The sequence below is a fragment of the Rattus norvegicus genome, chromosome 3 (genome assembly GCF_036323735.1).
Source record: "Rattus norvegicus strain BN/NHsdMcwi chromosome 3, GRCr8, whole genome shotgun sequence".
NCBI classification, from domain to species: domain Eukaryota; kingdom Metazoa; phylum Chordata; class Mammalia; order Rodentia; family Muridae; genus Rattus; species Rattus norvegicus.
Window position 1 is genome coordinate 122,045,813 of NC_086021.1, and position 18,885 is coordinate 122,064,697.

Below are 18,885 nucleotides of genomic sequence, written 5' to 3' on the forward strand. Positions count from 1 at the left end.
TCCCCTTTCTGTGGCTGTTTGTATTCTTATGTTAATTTGTGTCCCCCCAAATTGTTTGCAGGAGAAGGTCTGCATATACATAACTTCTGGGAACCTGTCCCCAGTTGGTTCTGTTAGGTAAACAAAGATGCTGACAGCCAATGGCTAGGAAGGGCAGGGTAGGCAGAGGTGGGATTTTTAGGATTCCTGCACAAGGACCAGGGAGGAAGGAGGAGAGAAGGAGATTTTCCATGCTGGGAGAAGTGGAGGAGCCAAGATGCCACACCTGAGAAAGAGGTATAGCTACCATGTAGGAGCCAGGGAGAGCGGCCCAAGAAGGCTGCCTGCCTGGGTCCAAGGCAGCCAAGATAGAATATAGGATTTAGTAAATTGTAACTCAGGATTATTGGCGAGAGGTGGATTAGCCATGTGGAGGTTAGGAAGTGGTCCAGCCATTGAGATGACTAAGGCACATCAAAATATAAAGGCTGTGTGTATGGCTTTCATCTGGGAATGTAGAACATTTGGGTGGGTAGCATGGAACCCGCGTCCAGGATCTATTTAATTAACCACTGCTATGCCTTCAAATTATCTTTAGAAGTACATTTGCCTTTCTAGCTTCCTACCCTAACTTTTATCCTCCTCTTTAATTTTTCATGACTTTTATTTAAAATGAATTTACAATGTTAGCTTTTTCCATAGTATACTCGTACAGTCTTCAGTAAGATATTTTCATACATTCACAAAGAGCACTGTGATTGTATCCTCCTCCCCTCTTTTTAGAGCTGCTACTATTCTCAATAATTTCCCAAGATTCATTCTTTAATCCCTTGATTCTTGGTTATTCTCATCTTTCATTCACACCATTTCTTGAGGGAGTCAATGACTGCGGGTTGTATTCTACAACCTTTCTTCATTTCCGAATGACAACCTTTCGTTTCTCTTCTGAATGTGCTTCCTTTGCTGCTTAATTCCTTACTAGAGTTTCTTTTCCTTTCTCTAAGGCTTTAGATTTGTCCCACAATGAGATCCCACTACTGTGTGATTTGTACTCAAGGCTAGTGTTCTCCGGTCAACCTTGACAAGATTCCTACCCCTGGATCATATGGGAGTCAAGGAAAAGATGGCAGCCAAAGGAGGAGGCAAACTTCAGACTCATCGCCTGTCCCTCCCCTGCTCAGGAGAGAGGGCGGTGGATTTACTGGTTGTTGGATGAGGGATGTTCGGGCGGAGCTAGTTCCTTGTCACTGTGAACTCCGCTATAGGCGAAACTTCTACTGCTGCTTTAGAGGAAGCCCTCCGGCAAAGGAACAGACACCTGCCTTTGAGAGGTGACAGCGAACATAAAAGGGCAAAGTCTAAACCCTAAGGCATACTTGAGAACAACCACATCCTAGCAAGTTTTGTCATTTGCTCTTGTGTGTCACAAGACTTAACTGTGATTTTTCTCTTGCAAGGTGGTGGTGATGGTGGTGGGTGCATGTTTGGATACATGTTCAATACTCCTGGACTTAACAAAATATCAGTCTACAATGATTTTACTTGTTCATAGACCACTCGGCTCAAGCAGAACTTAAAAATTAATTTCTCCTTTGGAGGAACTCCTGAGCTCTGAAGGTAGCGTGGCTTCAGACTGATGCTGGGTTTGTGCACATTGCTGGCTTGCAGTTTCAATTAATCACTTTCTCTTCCCTGGAGATCTGAGGAAGGCTTCCTCACCGTGTCCCCTGAGTGGAGGACTTTTATCTCTCTTCTCCTTTTCTCTGAGCCCGTGGCTTTGAAGATCCTGACTTTGTGTTCTAAGTCCTAGCATCACATAGACCCAACGGTCTTGTCATCTGTTTCTAAGCATGCTTTGTAACCCTAAGCCCCTGGCTGCTGCCAGGTTTGAGGACCCTACCCCAAGGCTGCTGCAGAGTCAGCTCCTGTGCTTACAATTAGAGCAATTCAGTTTCCTTGTTTCTGTCACCTGGGACTTAGGCTTGTTACTTTTCAAATTCAGATACAGGGTAAATCTTAGATCCGTTTTCCCATTGTTCCTAAATGTTGGTAGCAGACTGCTATTCTTGCTGGAATCAATCTATCTATCTATCTATCTATCTATCTATCTATCTATCTATCTATCTATCTGAGTAATTTAAAAATAATGTGTCTGTGTTTTTAGTACAGTGCTTTATTGTTCAAGTAAAAAGATACTTGAACATCTAGACACTTCCGCACCTTAATGAGGAACCATCCATGAATGAGTTGTGTCTTAGCCAAGCTGTTTATGCTTAGTGTTTCTATTGGGAGGATGTTCTTGCTGACTTTTACACATGTAGGGGCAGAGAGAGATGTTGGGTGTCTTTTACCCATCTCTAGCTTATTTTTTTCATGATGGAGTCTCTTACCGGTGCTCAACATTTTGGATAAATTTCCTAGTAAGGAAGCTCCCTGGATCCACCTATATCTGACTTCACTCCCTCAAAACTAAAATTATAAATGTATGATTTTTATGTGGGTGTTGGGGATCTGAACCCACATACTCATTACCTGCACAGCAATCCTTTTACCCAGTATGTCATCACCCTAGCCTCCTACTTACAGTATTTAAGGCAGTTTAATCACATACAAAAGGGAACAGACATTTGATTAAAATTCCTTATGGGATTAAACTTTATCAACAAGTTTATAGTTGTGTGTTCAGTGCTGACACAACAAACTCAATATGGCTAATATAATTAATAATTAAATAGGTCTATTTTCCTAGCTGTGTCACGAAATTTTTAGTATTCCATGAGAAAGACCGGATGGAGTTATAGATCCCTGTGTAACCGGTGCGTGGATAAGCTTCTAGCAAAGCATGCTGGAAAATTTAGAAGTATTTCTCAGAAGAATTCTAGCTATGTGGAATCACCATTTCGTTATTTTTTCTTCCTGTTGCTTTCTCATCATAACTAAAAGCACTTCTCTCTCTCTCTCTCTCTCTCTCTCTCTCTCTCTCTCTCTCTCTCTCTCTCTCTTTTGTAACCAAGTAGATGTTGGAAAACTACACCCTCTTTTCTTTTACTGACCTCTTCCTCTTCCCACAAGTGCTTTGAAGAAATCCGGTATCATCTCTCTCAGCTGCCAAACTCTTCTTCAATTTCATTTGTAAACCTGACCTCTTCTCTTCCATTCTCTCTGGTTTCTCATACTTAGTCCATTTCATGGCTTCTCTATTAGTTCTGTACCAAAAATCTCCAAATTGTTTCTGTTCCTATTTCTTCTAATTCTACGTTTTCTGCTTGAGTTGCACCTTCTATTGCCGGAGCTTCAATTACTACTTAAATGTTGGCAATTTTCACAACTGAAACAAGGTTTTACTGCATGTAATTTATTGATTTTGTCAGCCTGCTTCCCATCGTAAACAGAAGACTCAGGGCTTTTCCAATTATGTTGAAAAGGGTAGAAAAAGAACACACACATGCACACACACACCCACACTAGAGAGAGGGAAGAGAGAGAGAGAGGGAGAGAGAGAGAGAGGTCTGTAGATAAGGTTTTAGATAAAATTAGATGATGAGAGCCCAGAAGACAAAGGGACAATTTCAAAAATGCACCTGAAAGACTTTTTCTCTTTAAGGACCGTAAGTTGGACGGTTTCATGTCCTCATCATTACTCAAGCCTATTTAATATTCTGCTCTTCAGACATCTAAGTCAGTTTACCCATTCACCTGTGGAAGGACATCTGAATGATTCTAACCTGAGGTGATTGTACGTGGAGCTGTCATGAACATCCAGGACTACCTCATGGTATGGGCCTATTGTTTCATGTCTCTTCAGCGGATTCCACACAAGGAACGAACCGACCATAAAGTAAGTGTTTAGTTAAGAAAATGCCAAGCTGCGTCAAAAAGCTGTGCTGGTTTGCATTCCCACCAGTTGCTCAAATGACTTCTTATTGTGTTACATCTGTGGCAGGCTTGCCACTGTAAATGCTATCAGTTTTAGTACTTCAATGTGTATGTCATGGTACCTCAAGGTTCTGAATTACACTTATAATGACTAATAGTAACAGCATCTTTACATGTATCTTCTATGGTGAAGTATGTTTGTTTTTCTCTAGTTCAACATTAGGTTTCTGGTTTCCTCAGTTTTGAGGTATTTGACACCCCCTGTGTGTGTGTGTGTGTGTGTGTGTGTATGTATGTATGTATGTATTATGTATGTTTGATGCAGGCAGAAGGCCTGGGAGGGCAGCTCAGCTCATGGTGACAGAATCATACTATGGGAACTATTTATATTATAGTGGCCAGTTAGCACAGTGGCAAAATCCAGACCCAGTGTAATCTCCAAGGTCTTCCCTCAAAGGACTGATTTCCACAATGAAAGTTCAGGCCTTAACCTAAATAGCACTTCTGTAATAAAGGTCAGGAATAGAAAGAACAAGATTCAGATTCAGACCATAACACTATTAAAATAATATGAGAATAATCTGTAAAATTTAAAAAGCTATAGAAGGAGGTGTGTTTTCTAAAAACTCAGACAACTAAGCACATGAAAATGGACAGCAGAAAATGTATTGAATTATAGCTTACTAATCAGTGTAAGAAAAGGGAGATTCAGAAGTGCTGTGAACAGCCAGGAGAAAAACAGATGGAGGAAAAGAAGCCAAATTCTGCCCATTATGAAGACAAAGACATTTACCCTATGCAGTGTAGAGAATATCCTTTGTTATAGGATCAGAAAATAGCACATAAGACCTGAATTCCTATCATTCACTGTTAGTTTCTTTGCTGTGATAACTTTAACAAGAATGCTGGTACCAGTGAGGATGACATTGTAATTTATTGTGATCTCTTCAGTGATCAATAATTTGGTGTTTCAAAGATAGAACATGTAGAGGAATGTCTGAGGTAAGTGACTCACTCAACAGATGATTAAGTAGGGTGAGAATATGGACAGCTATCACATGACCAAGTTTTACACTGTCTTATGGAGAAATGCTATGCCCTGTATACTGCTGGTATTGGAACCAGCATAATATGTGGGGTTTTGGTAGCCCTGGAGGGAAGATTTTTAATAAAAAGAGACCTCCAATAATGCCTCATGATTTTACTTCATTCCACTACAATTCTACAGTCTGAGTAGAGAGAATGTTAAGCTAACAGAATACTCAGCCTTAACAAAGGTTAGAAGTAGGGAGAACTTACTGTTTGAACAAGTGTATGACTGAAGGGGGAAAAATACCAGGAAGAAAACAGATGGAGAAATGGAAGCCAGAGAGCGGTGTGTCTGTGGGAGGATAAAGGGGTGGTGAGAGAGAGAGAGAATGGGGAGGGGGCCACCGCAGATGATTCAAACAATCTTTTAAAGGTTTGCTCCCTCTTTTTGGAAAATTTAAAAATATTTTCAGCAAACAATATTGCTCCTCTCCTGGTTCTGTTTTATTCAGCCTTCCTCTCTGCACTGCTGTCTGTTCTTTGTTTTGTATGCTAGCCTTCCATGGGGAATTCTGCCTAACCAGACACTAGGGGAACTGCCAGCTATGTCAATCAACTGTCATAACTAGGGCTAGAGACCAAAAAAGAGCAGCATAAGCCAAAGAGTGGGGAGGAGAGAGGCAGAGTTGTGTGTGGGAGTGCATTGTGGGTGAGGCCGGTGGGGAGGGCTGGAGGAGGCTTGTTCGGCTGGGAAAACACATTCTACCCATTTCTCCTGAGTCACTTCAGCTAGAGTTTTTTTCCCTTCATCTCTGTGGGAAATCAAGAGCAAAGGCTTAGCTTATCAGTAGTTTCCCTGAGCCAGGAATCAGAAAGCTGAAGAGACATCCTGTATTGAGCTTTGAAATACTGACCTCAACAGAATCCCCACCCTGAAGACAAAACAGAAAAGAATTTGGTATAGATAGGCAGGCTAGGGCAGGCAATCGGAAAAAAATGCAGGCCTAGAAAGTGCATGTCACAGACTAGACAGAGAAGAGGTTCTCTTCCTTGGATGATTTAAAATATGAAGGACTTTGTGAACTCAAGCCATTTCCTTTTGTTTGGATTCGATTGAGAAAGATCATTAGACACACACTTCTGCCAAACACAGATAGGACTGTTCCAGAATTATGCCCAAAGGCAGACCTTGAGCCCAGCATTGTGTCCACTATTTGGCCTGTCTAATGTAGAAGGGGCTTGCATGGCACACTTTTTCCAGAGGTTACAAAACTACCAGGACACCTGTAATTGGCAAACGAGTACAGTGCAGACTTTGACTAATACTATTTAAGCCTATGTTTTTTTGCCCCTGGTAGAATGAATCATTAGTTCATAAACTTAGCTGAGAACTGATACATTCTTTGACATGAATTTATGAAAAGGAAAAACAAACACCCCAATCCCCCTTTTTTAAATAGACAATCCTGGTTGTTCATGATGACTACATTTATATTCGTTCTCTTCATATGTTATTTATTCCAGTATCTAGCTATAACTTGATTCATCCCTTATGATCATGTGATATCATATTAACTTAGATTTAAGTATGTCGAGGCTTGATGAAGAATAACAATTACATATGAATTCCTACTACATCATTTTTTAATACTCCATACTGTATATTAAAAGATAATCCAATATAGCTAAAGAAGAAATTGGACTGCATTCTCCTTTTATTATCCCTCATAGAGATAGGAACTACAATAATATACTTTGGGTAATCAATAGATTAGAATCAATTATACATTAACACTTAGGAGGTTCACATTTTCAAGGGCCTCACTAATATGAATGATATTTCCAATGCCAAATTCATCTCTAAAGATTTTGACTTAAGTGAAATACAGACAATAAATTCACATGGCCATCTGCCTATCTGTGCCGCGTTGTCAAAGAGCGCTCGCTTCAGCAGAGGTTGGCACTTATATTCCTCAGCGCGTCTCCAGAGACTTATCTTTCACTTGTTACACCAGAAACATTTTTTACCTATTTCTGGCCAGGCTACATCTGATCCAAATAGTTTTTTTTTCAATTTGTGGTCCCTCAAGGAGAAATTCACATCTATTTGTGACTTTAAAGTTTGAGGAAGGATTTTGTTTGTCTTTTAACAGCTACTTCTAGAGAACTCAAATGTCAAACTTGAAGAGTTTAAAAGGCAAAATGTTTTTCTTAATAAGCGGTTCATCTTGAACAAACGTAAAATCGATATAAGCGCCATAACAGGAAGTGGTGTACACGAAATAGTATTTTCACAGGACGTGACATCTTGTCACGTCTCAGCACATTTGCCTTCCTTAGCCCCCTGTAGCTAAATTTGGCACGAAAAAAACCTATATAAAAAGACGTCTGTGCATTCCTGTGTTTCTAGTGTTCATCTCTGAAAGGCCAAAGCACTTGACAAGCTGGCTATTTTAACACAAAATGATAGAACGAGACAAAGAGCAGATACAGAAGGAGACAAGCAACGGTTTTGGAAAATTCCAGGCTATTGTGATTCTGTAAAGTTTTCAGAAGAGTAGGTCATTATAAAGAACAGGGAGCTTGGTAAGACAAGGTGACGGCAAAGATCCATCTCCATTGAGAATTCTTAGTCCTGCTTCTTGAGGTAAAATTATATATATATACATATTATATGTATATATATATGTATTTATTTATCTTGATACCATTAGGGGTTCGAGTATCAATTGATACAGACTGAGTGTTTTACCAATAAGCTATAACCCCAGCTATTGTGAATTTATTTTTAAATAAACCAGATTCACTTTCTCTGCAAGGATGCAACACAACTTATTTAAGATTTAGAATCCAGTAGTGCAATATAGCGTGCTGAATTCGTAAAGGAGACTTAGTCAGAATGTACAGAGTCCTAGTCAGGAAGGATTACCACAGAAAATATATAGAAGAAGGAAGATAGAGTAAAAATCCTATTAATTAATTTACTCATTCATCCTAACATTTATAGTAAGGTCATATACTCAATGAGAGACAGATTACCTAGATCTACTATTTAAATATATGTGAGCTTATGTAGTTATGAATCAGAATACAGTGACTTTTCAGTGTTTTCAGGGCTCTCCAGTTCACACACACACATACGCACACACACAAACAGACACACACACAAACAGACACACACACACAGACACACACACACACACACACACACACACACACACACACACACACACACACACCATTAACCTCCCTCAATGTAAAGCTTGTGCCTCAGTGATGCTGTTGCTGTATATTTCCAAGGGTTAATTTTTTACCTAAATTTCAGAAACTTGACTCTTCTTGTCATTTCATAACATTCTCAGAAAAAATATCAACTGGTCTTCTGAAAGACAGATCAAAATGTCCCTCCCTGTCTCTGACCTGTTTCCTGAACATGCTTGGCATTTCAGCAGCTGCACTGAAGGCAAGACTCATGTCCTGACTGAAAAAGGATGACTTGCAAAGAGGAAAGTTTTCAACCAACAGACACTTTTATTCACTTTCACAGAAAAGAAAATCCTTTCTCCTTGGAGCATTGAGCAAGAAACTGGAAGGTTAGCGTCAAGTCCAGGAGGATATGACTCACCCTGAATTCCCTTGCTTTCTGGAGTGAACACTTCACAGTGCTTTCTTTTCAGAAATATATTAATTCAATGTAATGGGAACTAGAAGAAAAATTAATATATTATCAGATTTAACAGTGACAACATTAATAAATTTTGAGGATATCTTTTTAAATTTTCTGATGTTTTCCATCAAACGCTATTGATAAAGTAAATGGAACTTTAACATTTTAGCATTTCTACAGAGCACTTTGCCACTTCCAGTTAAATAAACTCAGTAGAGAGCAATTCTTGAAATAAGATAAATTTGCTCCAACAATCAAGCAATATCACTGTGTAGAGTGCCTTTCTACCTCACGTACCTCCTGCGGGCCTCAGGGTGGCTGTGGAGAACTCTGCCTGGAGCCACGAAGGGTTTCCAGCTTTCTTGGCTTAACTGTTATCTTCATTTCTCTTGAGCTGTCTCCTGGGCTTTGAAGTTCTGTGTTATATTGCCCCCTGAGTATATCCATCAGCACCCAAAGTTCACGCTTAATGTTAACAAGGTGAGCGCTGGCAACAAGGCACTCCATAGCAAATTCCTAAGGTCTGCAGAGACAAATGACAGTCAACAGACAGGTCTGATGATACAAGGTCAACTTCTGCTCGGCAGCCTAATCAGACACAGGAGATGATTTTCATGCTTGCCAACAGGATTTGGGCCACACCTTCTTCATGGGTTGTGAGGTTTTTCACAATATCCCTTCTTTTGTAAAAAAAAAATTCTACAAAGTAGGTAAAGATCATAATTTTTTCTTTCCCACAGTAGTTAAGGAAATGTTATTGCTTATGCTGTGATCTTACCATTAATAAAGTAACTTAGATTGTCAATTTTTTTCAGTAGGCTACATAGGTATTTTAAAGTCAGAAAATATTAGTTGTGTTTGTATCTTCCATAACAGATAATACAATGTTTTGTTTCCAATAGACACAGAACAATTCTTTTTTTTTTTCATTTTTTCTTTTGTACTTTGGCCTGACTAATACCATGCTCAACTTTACCACTCCCTTCCTTTGTCCTGTGCCTTCTCAAGTCCTCTTAAGTTTGAGTTTTACAAGTTAAATAAGTATTTACTTAGGGCTCATGCATTAATTTAATATACCATTAACATAATTGTGTTTACATTTTAAGGAAATTTCTATAGCTAGGCTTGGCGATTCTTCAGAAAGTATCATTTTACTTACGAGAACAAACATCTCTAAATGAGTTTTCTTTGTCAGACATGCTAACCCATGTCTGTGATTCTACAATGGGGAGGCAAAGGCAAAAGCTTAGAGAGCCCAGTCAACCTGGACTGTATTACAAGACTTGTCTCCTAGGCACAAGGGGTAAGGAGACTGCCCAGAGAATACAGCACGCTCTTGAGTAGCACATGCAAGGCTTGATTCTTAGCACTGAAAGAATAAAACATGTTTCCAAAGTGTTTCTAAGACTGCTGAGAATGTACATTGCTAGACTAGTTTTTAACTAGTCCTGGGTTTACAGTTTCTAATTAACAAAATCAACACTGACCCTACTCAGTTCTTTCTGTGCTCAGATTTTCTTAGGAGTATAACAAAATGTTGTGTAAATATTTTCACCTTAAGTCATTATGCTGTGCTACTGTGCAAGGACACATTTGTTTTGTTGATTTTAAAAATTAAAACCACCACAGTAAACCGTATAAATGTCAATTGGTAATCGTATAGAGAAACACTATTATTTCTTGTCTTATTTAAAGTGAGATTGTTCTGGTAAGTCAATGTGCTAGAAGCTAAACGGTGCTGGAGACCCTGAAGGGGTACCTCCTGGAATTTGAATGATAATCACTGCTATCATGAACTTTTTTTTTTTGATCAATCTTCTTCAATCCTGTTTGAATTTCAGCATGGTATTCATGTTACTGATCTGTAGGGTGAAAGAAAAATATGGGACTCTTAGGAACACGTTTCCGTGTCTAGGCATCAGTGTGAATTAGGCATCATTTCTAGAATTAGGTAAGTGATCAGGGAAAGAAGACATCTTTATAGAGAGAGACAATAGGGAAATACTCGGGTCTAGGATCCGACTTTTATTTATGATTATGTTTTCCATCAATGGAAAACTATATCAACTACATAGATTTGAGGGATTTATTGTGAAAACTCAGAGACATAATTAGCTATCTGAGAGCAAAATACAGCCGACCTTCAAAAAGGGTCACACTCATCCTAGGATAAGACAGCTAGGGGATACCCTATTTCTGCTGTTTGTGGCTTCTGTCCAGCACTGTGAACATTCCTGCCAGTTGAATATGGAGATGAACTGAACTCCTTTATTATTAATCCCAAATTCCTGGGACCAACCATCGAACCCCAAAAGCTTTAATCATCTCCAATCCTTGTGTAGATCTGGGTCTGGGAGTGAAAAAATAAAGTAAGGAAGGGTCAACCTGCTGGAAACCTATTCTGGAGGCAGTTTCTAAAGAAGTATCCAACTGAGTAGGCCAGATGCCCAAAATTAGTCTCACAGAGGCTGAAGTGGTGCTGACTAGAATAGGGAAAATGAGAGAACAACGTGCAGAAGAAAGTAAATGACACTAGACAGAAAAGTAATTTTCATTGACCTGGGCTGGGATCAGTCCTTCTTAGCCTTCTGAGAGTGTCTCCTCTGCTTATCAACATGAATGGGAGGCGCCGCGAGAACGGCCCACTCCAGAAAACACTTCCTGACTTCATTTCTCACGGATGCCTTTCGCCCCTAATGTTCTACATTGCTTGTAACTTGGACCTATCACACTGAGCCGTGGGTTTTTGCTTGCTTGTTTGTTTTTCTTTTGTTTCGTTTTTACCTGTATGCAGAACAGTGATAAGAATATGCCTATCTAGGGAGAGATCGTATCTTTGAGAGAAGGCTTCATCATTTTTGGTTAGGACCCACCTGCTGCTAAGAGGACCAGGGACAGCAATCGATCTGAAGATCGAAAGCTGGATCGTTCCTCTGGTTTTCAATTTCTATTGTTATCTGTGAAATCAGAAAACTGTTCTGGATGAAATCTCAGACGTCCTCTTGCCCTTCATACTCCGTGAGTCCCTGCTTAACTGTGAGAGGAAACCTTTCCCCAGCGAAGGAAGACTCTGTGACAGATCGCAACCACTCAGCATCTGTGATAATTTTGGTCTGCAGGTGTTGCTGCGACAAAGAAGAATTAAGAGATGGCAAGGAGCACATCAGACAATGGGGATGAAAAGATGTTCTCAAAGTTTTGTTTACAGAACACATAGGAAAGTGAGTTTCCCCTGTTCCAGCATCTCCCTGTGAAAGGAATGGGGTTGATTTCCCAAACAGGGCAGAAAGCAGAGGTCGGGTGTTCTCGCCAGCTGGACCTCCCTGTGTGAAAGGATGTCCTGTTTACACTTGGCACCAGAGACTGGTGACTGCACTGCCTGAGTGCCCAGAGAATAGGATGGAAGGCAAAATGAATTTTCACACAAGTTTAAAAAATAGCACTCGCTGACCCTGTCACTGTACCACCTGGGACTGGCTTACCAGAGAGAATACTTACTGAGAAGGGCGAGGCCGTGGTACCTAGGGAGTGCAGGCTTTGTCAACCAGCACATTTTTCTCCATCCTTTCCTCTCACCTTCCTTTCTTCTTCCCCATCACATGTTTCCCTCCCTCTTCTTTTTTTTCCTTTAAAAAAGGGAGCTTGGCTGACAGCCAGATTCATTTCATGAAATGAACTGTGTAGGTAGCCGAACACCGCACAGTCTAATATTAGTAGAGCTAAGCACACAGTAAAGGGAAAATTAGCACAGCAAGTATATTTTAAGGTCATAAAAGTTCATTTCCCTCTTGAAAGCAATATTTTATCTTTAAAACAAGGTGTAAGAGGTGGTGGGGTGCCAGAACAAGGAAGCCAAACCAGCGAGACCCAGGGCAAACTCTTCCCTGGACACCTGACTGCAGTGGCAGCTCGCAATGGGTGAAAGTTAATCTGTTTGTCCCCTGAAAATCTCTGTTAGGCAAAGTTGCTTCTTTAAGGACTCTCAGAGAGCTTTTCTCCTCTGAACCACTCATCTCTCTGACTCCCTGCACCAGTTTATAGTTAATCTTAAATGCTGCCATGTTTTAGTATTAGCTGCCACTCTGTAGTAAATCCTTTCCAAAATAAAATGATAGCTGAATGTGCTCATGAGTGTGTGTGTGTGTGTGTGTGTGTGTGTGTGTGTGTGCACGCGTGTGTGTGTGCAGGTTGTGTTGTCTGTGTATACGCAGAGAATGAGAGTAGGTCTGAATCTGTATTGTAGGAGTATACATACATATACGCACATTTCAGAGGTATAATTTTGTCTCTTAATGAGATTATTAACTTCCTTAAAGTGCAGTACAACAAAATTCCATTTTTAGGCATTATGATTCTAACACTGAAACTAGCCAAGGAAGATTAAGTTTAAAAAAAAAAAAAACGAAAACAAAACACAAGACTAGTTTTCTGAGTTTTTGGCTTTCCCAATGAATTTGCCCCCAATTTTATGCTGCCTTTGTTTATTTGACATTGAGTATGCAAAAATCATGCCTAGAAATTGAATTGTGTGTACTTGAGGATGGCAGCATTGCTTCTACAACGAGCAAAGCCAGGATTAGCAACTGAATAGCCAAGTAAATGAAGACCAGGTACTCATAACCCACCATTTATCATGGGCTTGCAAGACAACTGCATTTATTTCAATCTATGTGTGAGAGAGCGTGCCTAGCAATCAGGTCAGCCCTATGAACATTGCACTGTATTTATCTTTAGTCTCTAAACATTGTGTGTAATCAAGGAAGTGAGATGGAGTAATAAAAACCCATTATAGAGTTCTGAAAGCCCTCAATTTCATATTTACATCTTGGAACCAGCTCATTCTGACTTCATAACTCCTTAATTAAAGGCACAGTCGTTTTCTTTTCTGTAGGGCATTTTTTTTCACCCTCACAATACAAGCATACATTTGGTAACTAATACCAGCAATTAGCCTCATCTGCTATGTAAATGAGTGTAATTGCAATTAAATACTTTAGTAGGCCCAAAGGGAAAACATGCAATCATTACAAAGTGGGGAGAGCTTGGTTAAGGGACATTTAGAAGTGTTAGCAGAAGTGCTTTTCCCTGTGGTGTCAGGAGCCTTTTCTATGGTGAATTATTTCACTGCAAGCTATGGAACTTGACTTTTGTTTCTTGCTTTCTTTTCCTTACAAAGATGGGAGAAAACCATTCTCTTCAGCATTCCTAAGGGTTGATTAGTTTTAGTAAAAATTGGTCTAAGAAACAGGCTTTTCTTCAGCATGGCTCTAGGTTCTAAAGAGTAATGTTCTGCTTTTCTTTCTTTCTTTTTTTTTTTCATGGTGTGGAGACAGCATTAATCATTCACAAAACCATGCTGGTGTGGCACAAAGTATTTAGTCGTTTATAGATTTAGGGGTGGAAAAGACAAGTGCACACAAATGAGAACAGCAACCTGCTAGGGAGTTTAGTGGTATTGTTACTAGCTAGTAGCACAGAGAGGTTTAAGATTCTGAAGCCACGGTAGAGGTCTCTTGCCCTCACTAGCTGCATGTACTTGAGCAAGTCAATCACAAAGTCTCTTAATTGGTATACTGGGAAGACACAGTAGATAACTCAGAGGGTTTTCGGAAGACTGAGATTGGTTCATGCATGGGAAACAGCTAGAATAAAGCTTGACAAAGATTAAGTACTCACTAAGTGGACATTTTAAGATCTCAAGGCTTTCCCCTCCTCTAGGAAAATTTTCTCTCTGGATCAAGCCAAATTTTAGTGCGATGCAGTTGAGTGGAATTATTTTAGGCCCTTAGAAATTTCCCACAATTTATCAAATTCTGTTGATGACAATGCAAAAAGAAATAATTTCCCCACATGTATGAGTGGTGTATGTAAGGAGGGTGTATGTGTGTGTATGTGTGTAAGTGAGCAGTCCCAAGCATGTGCATGAATACAGAAACCTGAAGATCATATTGTGTGCCTTCCTTGTTGTTTCCCCCTTCATTTATTGAATCAGGGACTGTCAGTTAAGCACAGAGCTTTCAGACAATGCTAGTCCAGTGCCATCTCGTCCCAGAGATCTGTCTCTACTGTCTGAATACTGGGATTATAGACAATTTCCATGCCTGCCCAACTTTAATGTGGGAAGTCCTATTTGCTCAGTGAGTGTTTTTTTCCACTGAGCCACCTCTTCAGCTCATTGAGCCATAGACTTCTTTGATGATGCAATTCCCACAGTCTTAGCCATTCATCCACCTGAGTTATGATTCATATTGTAAGCCAGGGACTTCTGAAAGATGCTTTCATTTTATTAATAGACAGTAAATATGCAGCAAAGATTTTCTTTACATTGATTTCTATGACTCTCAAAAGCAAATTTATAATCAATACATTTAGTAGAAATTTCTCGGTTGCTTTTATAAGCACCCATTTATTCATAAAAAGTAGGTTAATATATGTTTCTTGAAAACCTCATTAAATATTCTTAATTAACTGTGTGCCCTGAGAGACACCGGTCCCTTTAGAACAGTTTCTTCATCTTTACTCAAAGAATGAAGTTGAGTCTATGACCTGTACACTTCCTTTCAGTTTTCAAATGCTAATCTTAATTTAAACAAGCCTTTCTTGTCCTGTTAGGAATGATAATGTGGTCAAAGGGTAGTAATACACCTTAGAAAATAAATGATTCATAATGTCCTTGTCAGAACAAAACAAATATAACAGTCTTCAAACCTTCTCAGTTCTGATATTTCTGCTTTTGTTCTCATTTCAAATTACCCCACATGTTCTCAACGTGTACAGGCATTTGAAGATGTGATCCCAAACTTCCATCACTTTTTGGTTCCTTTCCAGCCATGAAAGGAAAGTCTTGGTACTAGATGTCCGTCATGGCTGAAGCGTTTTGGTCATCATCCTTAACAGTTTCTCCTATTCCCTATCCACTGAACAGGGAGTAGTGGCACATCAGAGATAAAGTAAGAAAGAAAAGGACACAAATAAACATCTTTTGCTACTTTTGATAGAGGGGGAAAAAAACTTCTGTTCTTATCGTCTTCTTCTTTGCCCCCCCCCCAAGAGCTATAGGGCGCTTCAAAGGCTGAGCAATGTCCGTCCTACTGAACTAAGTATGTTATCAGAGAACAGACTGCCAGATGTTTTGCAATCAAACTTGGTGCAGAACATAACTTTAATGGAAAGCAGACGGGCGTTCTGGTTCCCTCCCACTGTGCTATCTATCTGAGCGACTTTCAGGAGCCCACTGGCCATACCCTCTGAAAGAGCATACTTCTAAAGTCCTATAATTTGACCCAATTTGATATAATAAGAATCTTTGTATATATGTAGGAAATAAGTAACTTCGCTTTTTTGGGGATGAAGGATATAAAGCCTATATTTTTCCAGGGTGAAGACCACCCTGAAAGAAAGTTAATCAAACACAAAAAGGAACTTTTGGTACTAAAAGTGTCCTAAAAGAGTCAAAAGCTATTTTCTCTGGGAATTTCTGTTCAGCTTTCATGAGACCTTAAATTTGATATCATTTTTTTTCATAAGGCAGCGTAACTTTTTAATAAGTTAATGGGTAAAGGTTTGTGTTTCTTTTTAAAAAGGTCAAACTTAGTTCTTTTTCATTAGCATGCATTCACACACACTTAACAGGAATACAAATTTTTTTTATCAAATTTTGGGTGAAATATCTTTAGTGAGAATGCTTTCGCCTGCTCTGACAGTGAAGAAGATGGTGCCCCCCTTCACAAAGATATTAACTGATGTATGCAAACCATAAAAGCTTTCTCATGGCTTTAGAGATAAGTGTTGAATTTATTCAAACATGTATTTTTCCAAGATAAGACATACTTATTTAAATGTTTGTCTCAAACCTAAACATCCTTTTATTAAAAAAAAATTATAGTAATGTGCCTATCGTGGGTTTTAGAGCAGTTGTGCATAGATAAACATAATACAACTTGATTTCAAGTCTACCTCCCAGAAAAAGCTAAGCGTTCTGACCTTCATGGATAAGAGACTAACAGTAACAGAGAAATGAAATAAATTCAAACAACAACTTATAAACTCTGTCTTCATTTTTATTCCTTAGAATTTAACTTTGAGATCTAGTAAAGCTATAGAACATTTCTCAATGTAATTGCAGAATGGTTTGTGGAGCAAATGTCGCACTATTTGAGACACAGTTCTCTCTCTTGGTTTCATCTGAGGTCCCCAGTTGCTCAGGCCCTGTCTTTCTTATGTTCTCTGGACTTCTCAGTATTGAACAATCAGAAGACACTAGGCAATGGACCCTGGACTTGATGCTACTCGTGTTGTCTTGCACTGATGTGGTAAATATACTCCCTGTTGCCAGCCTTGATCGAGGAGTGGTATTTGGAAGAGGGAATCATTCAGAAGGCAATAAAAACCAATTTGCTTGAAGAACAACTGGAACTCAAAATGAGAAAGTTCTTAGACCCATTTTTCTACTTCTCTGGTCTGGACAGATCACTTATACTCTGTCGGGAGTTACTTGGCATCCAGTTGGTCACCTGCAGAGCAAGCCTGGGCTCCGGAGGGCAGTGTCAGTGTACAGATCGACTTTTTCCAGTCCCTACTTTTCTAACAATGCTTCTCCTTAGTTCAAATGTCTGTGAAGGCCCTTAAGGAAGACTGAATCCTATGTAAAGACATTTTTTATTTTCAGTCTAGGAAAAGACACTGTTGTAAGGGAAATTAAGTTGTTTTATGAGGTTTCCATTAGGCCAAGTTTACAACCATTTTTCCCAATTGATCAAAAGACCTAGATTATTGGGTTTGAGTAGATAACACCTATTTTAGGCACTCAAAGGAAGATGTCTCTCTCTCTCTCTCTCTCTCTCTCTCTCTCTCTCTCTCTCTCTCTCTCTCTCTGTGTGTGTGTGTGTGTGTTTGTATGTTAATATTATATATTACCTCTAAATCATTAAAAACCTAAACCTAAAACATCATACTTATTTTTATTACTTTAAAATTATGACTCATTACTGACCTATGTATATTTTTTAAATAGTCATATTGACTTAAAAAAGGAAAAAAAGAGAAGATTGGAAATGTGCATGTTTCATTTTAAGGAAACAAGTATTTATAATGTATTTTGGAGCTGGTGATCTAGCTCAGCCGTAGAGTGATTGCCGAGCAACACGAAGGACCAGGTGAAATCACTGGTGCCATAAATAAGTCAATAAATAAATAAAAATGTCTCATTTTATTTTTAAAAGTAAATAAATATAGGATGATATGAAAATTAACTGGGAGCATAACTGATTAATAAAGAGAAAAAGAGCCTCAGAAACGGATCTTTTAAAAGTTCTATCAGGCGTATACTCTTAGATATGCTATTTTATTTTGATCAACAGTTTCTACTTCTGAAATTATGAGTTAATTCATGACTGTTGTTCGCTAGGTTACTTCCGGTTTGCTAGGTTACTTCCGGTTTGCTAGGTTACTTCCGGTTTGCTAGGTTACTTCCGGTTTGCTAGCACAGAAACAAAGACAAATTATAGAGGAACCAGTATAGAGTCCATGGCAATCTGTAAAACATTCTGCGGGCCAACCATGCCTGTAGGATTATAAATAGTAAACATTCTGGGTTTGTTTGTTTGTTCTTTTGGAGGGAGGTGGGGGGTTGAAAGTTTAATTTATGTTCCCCAAGGAGCTGAAAGTAAACCTAGCCAGGATTGAAAACCTAATCAGGGAATCAGGGAGGTAGGCAACCTTAACAGTGTTTTTGTGGTTACGATACCTTCTCTCAAAGGATGGATCAAGTACAGACTTACACTAGTACTAGCCAAGAAAATTACATGTATTTTTTCTATTCATAGGCAGTGTTTTTTTTCCTACAGTCTTACTTTGTAGCCTTAACTGGCTGGTTTGTTACTTAGAAATATCTATGTGTCTTTGTCTTTTGTATGCTGGGATTATAGGTGTGTAATACCATACCTGGCTTTTTTTTTAAATTTAATGTTGTACTTAAATTTTTAATAGTAGTTGTAGATATGTCTGAGTGCACCTGTGTATATCTGTTGAGATGCCTAACATGCCTTCTGCAATCTGAACTCTAGTCTTCCTGTGAGCAGCAAGTGCTCTTAACTACTGAGCCATCTTCTGGCCCCTAGAAGATATTCTTGCTTCAAACCAGGTAGAAAGAGGCATCCAGCATTAAAGGCACCTAGGTGACCGTAATAACATATTTGTAGAGCTGGGCATAAATCATAGATCTTTGTGTACAGGCAATCACTCAAAGGTTCATTTATAATCATGTTTGAACCAAACAGGAGTTAAAAGGTTAAAGTCAGCAATTGCTATCAAGATTTTAATTATTCTACCCTCAG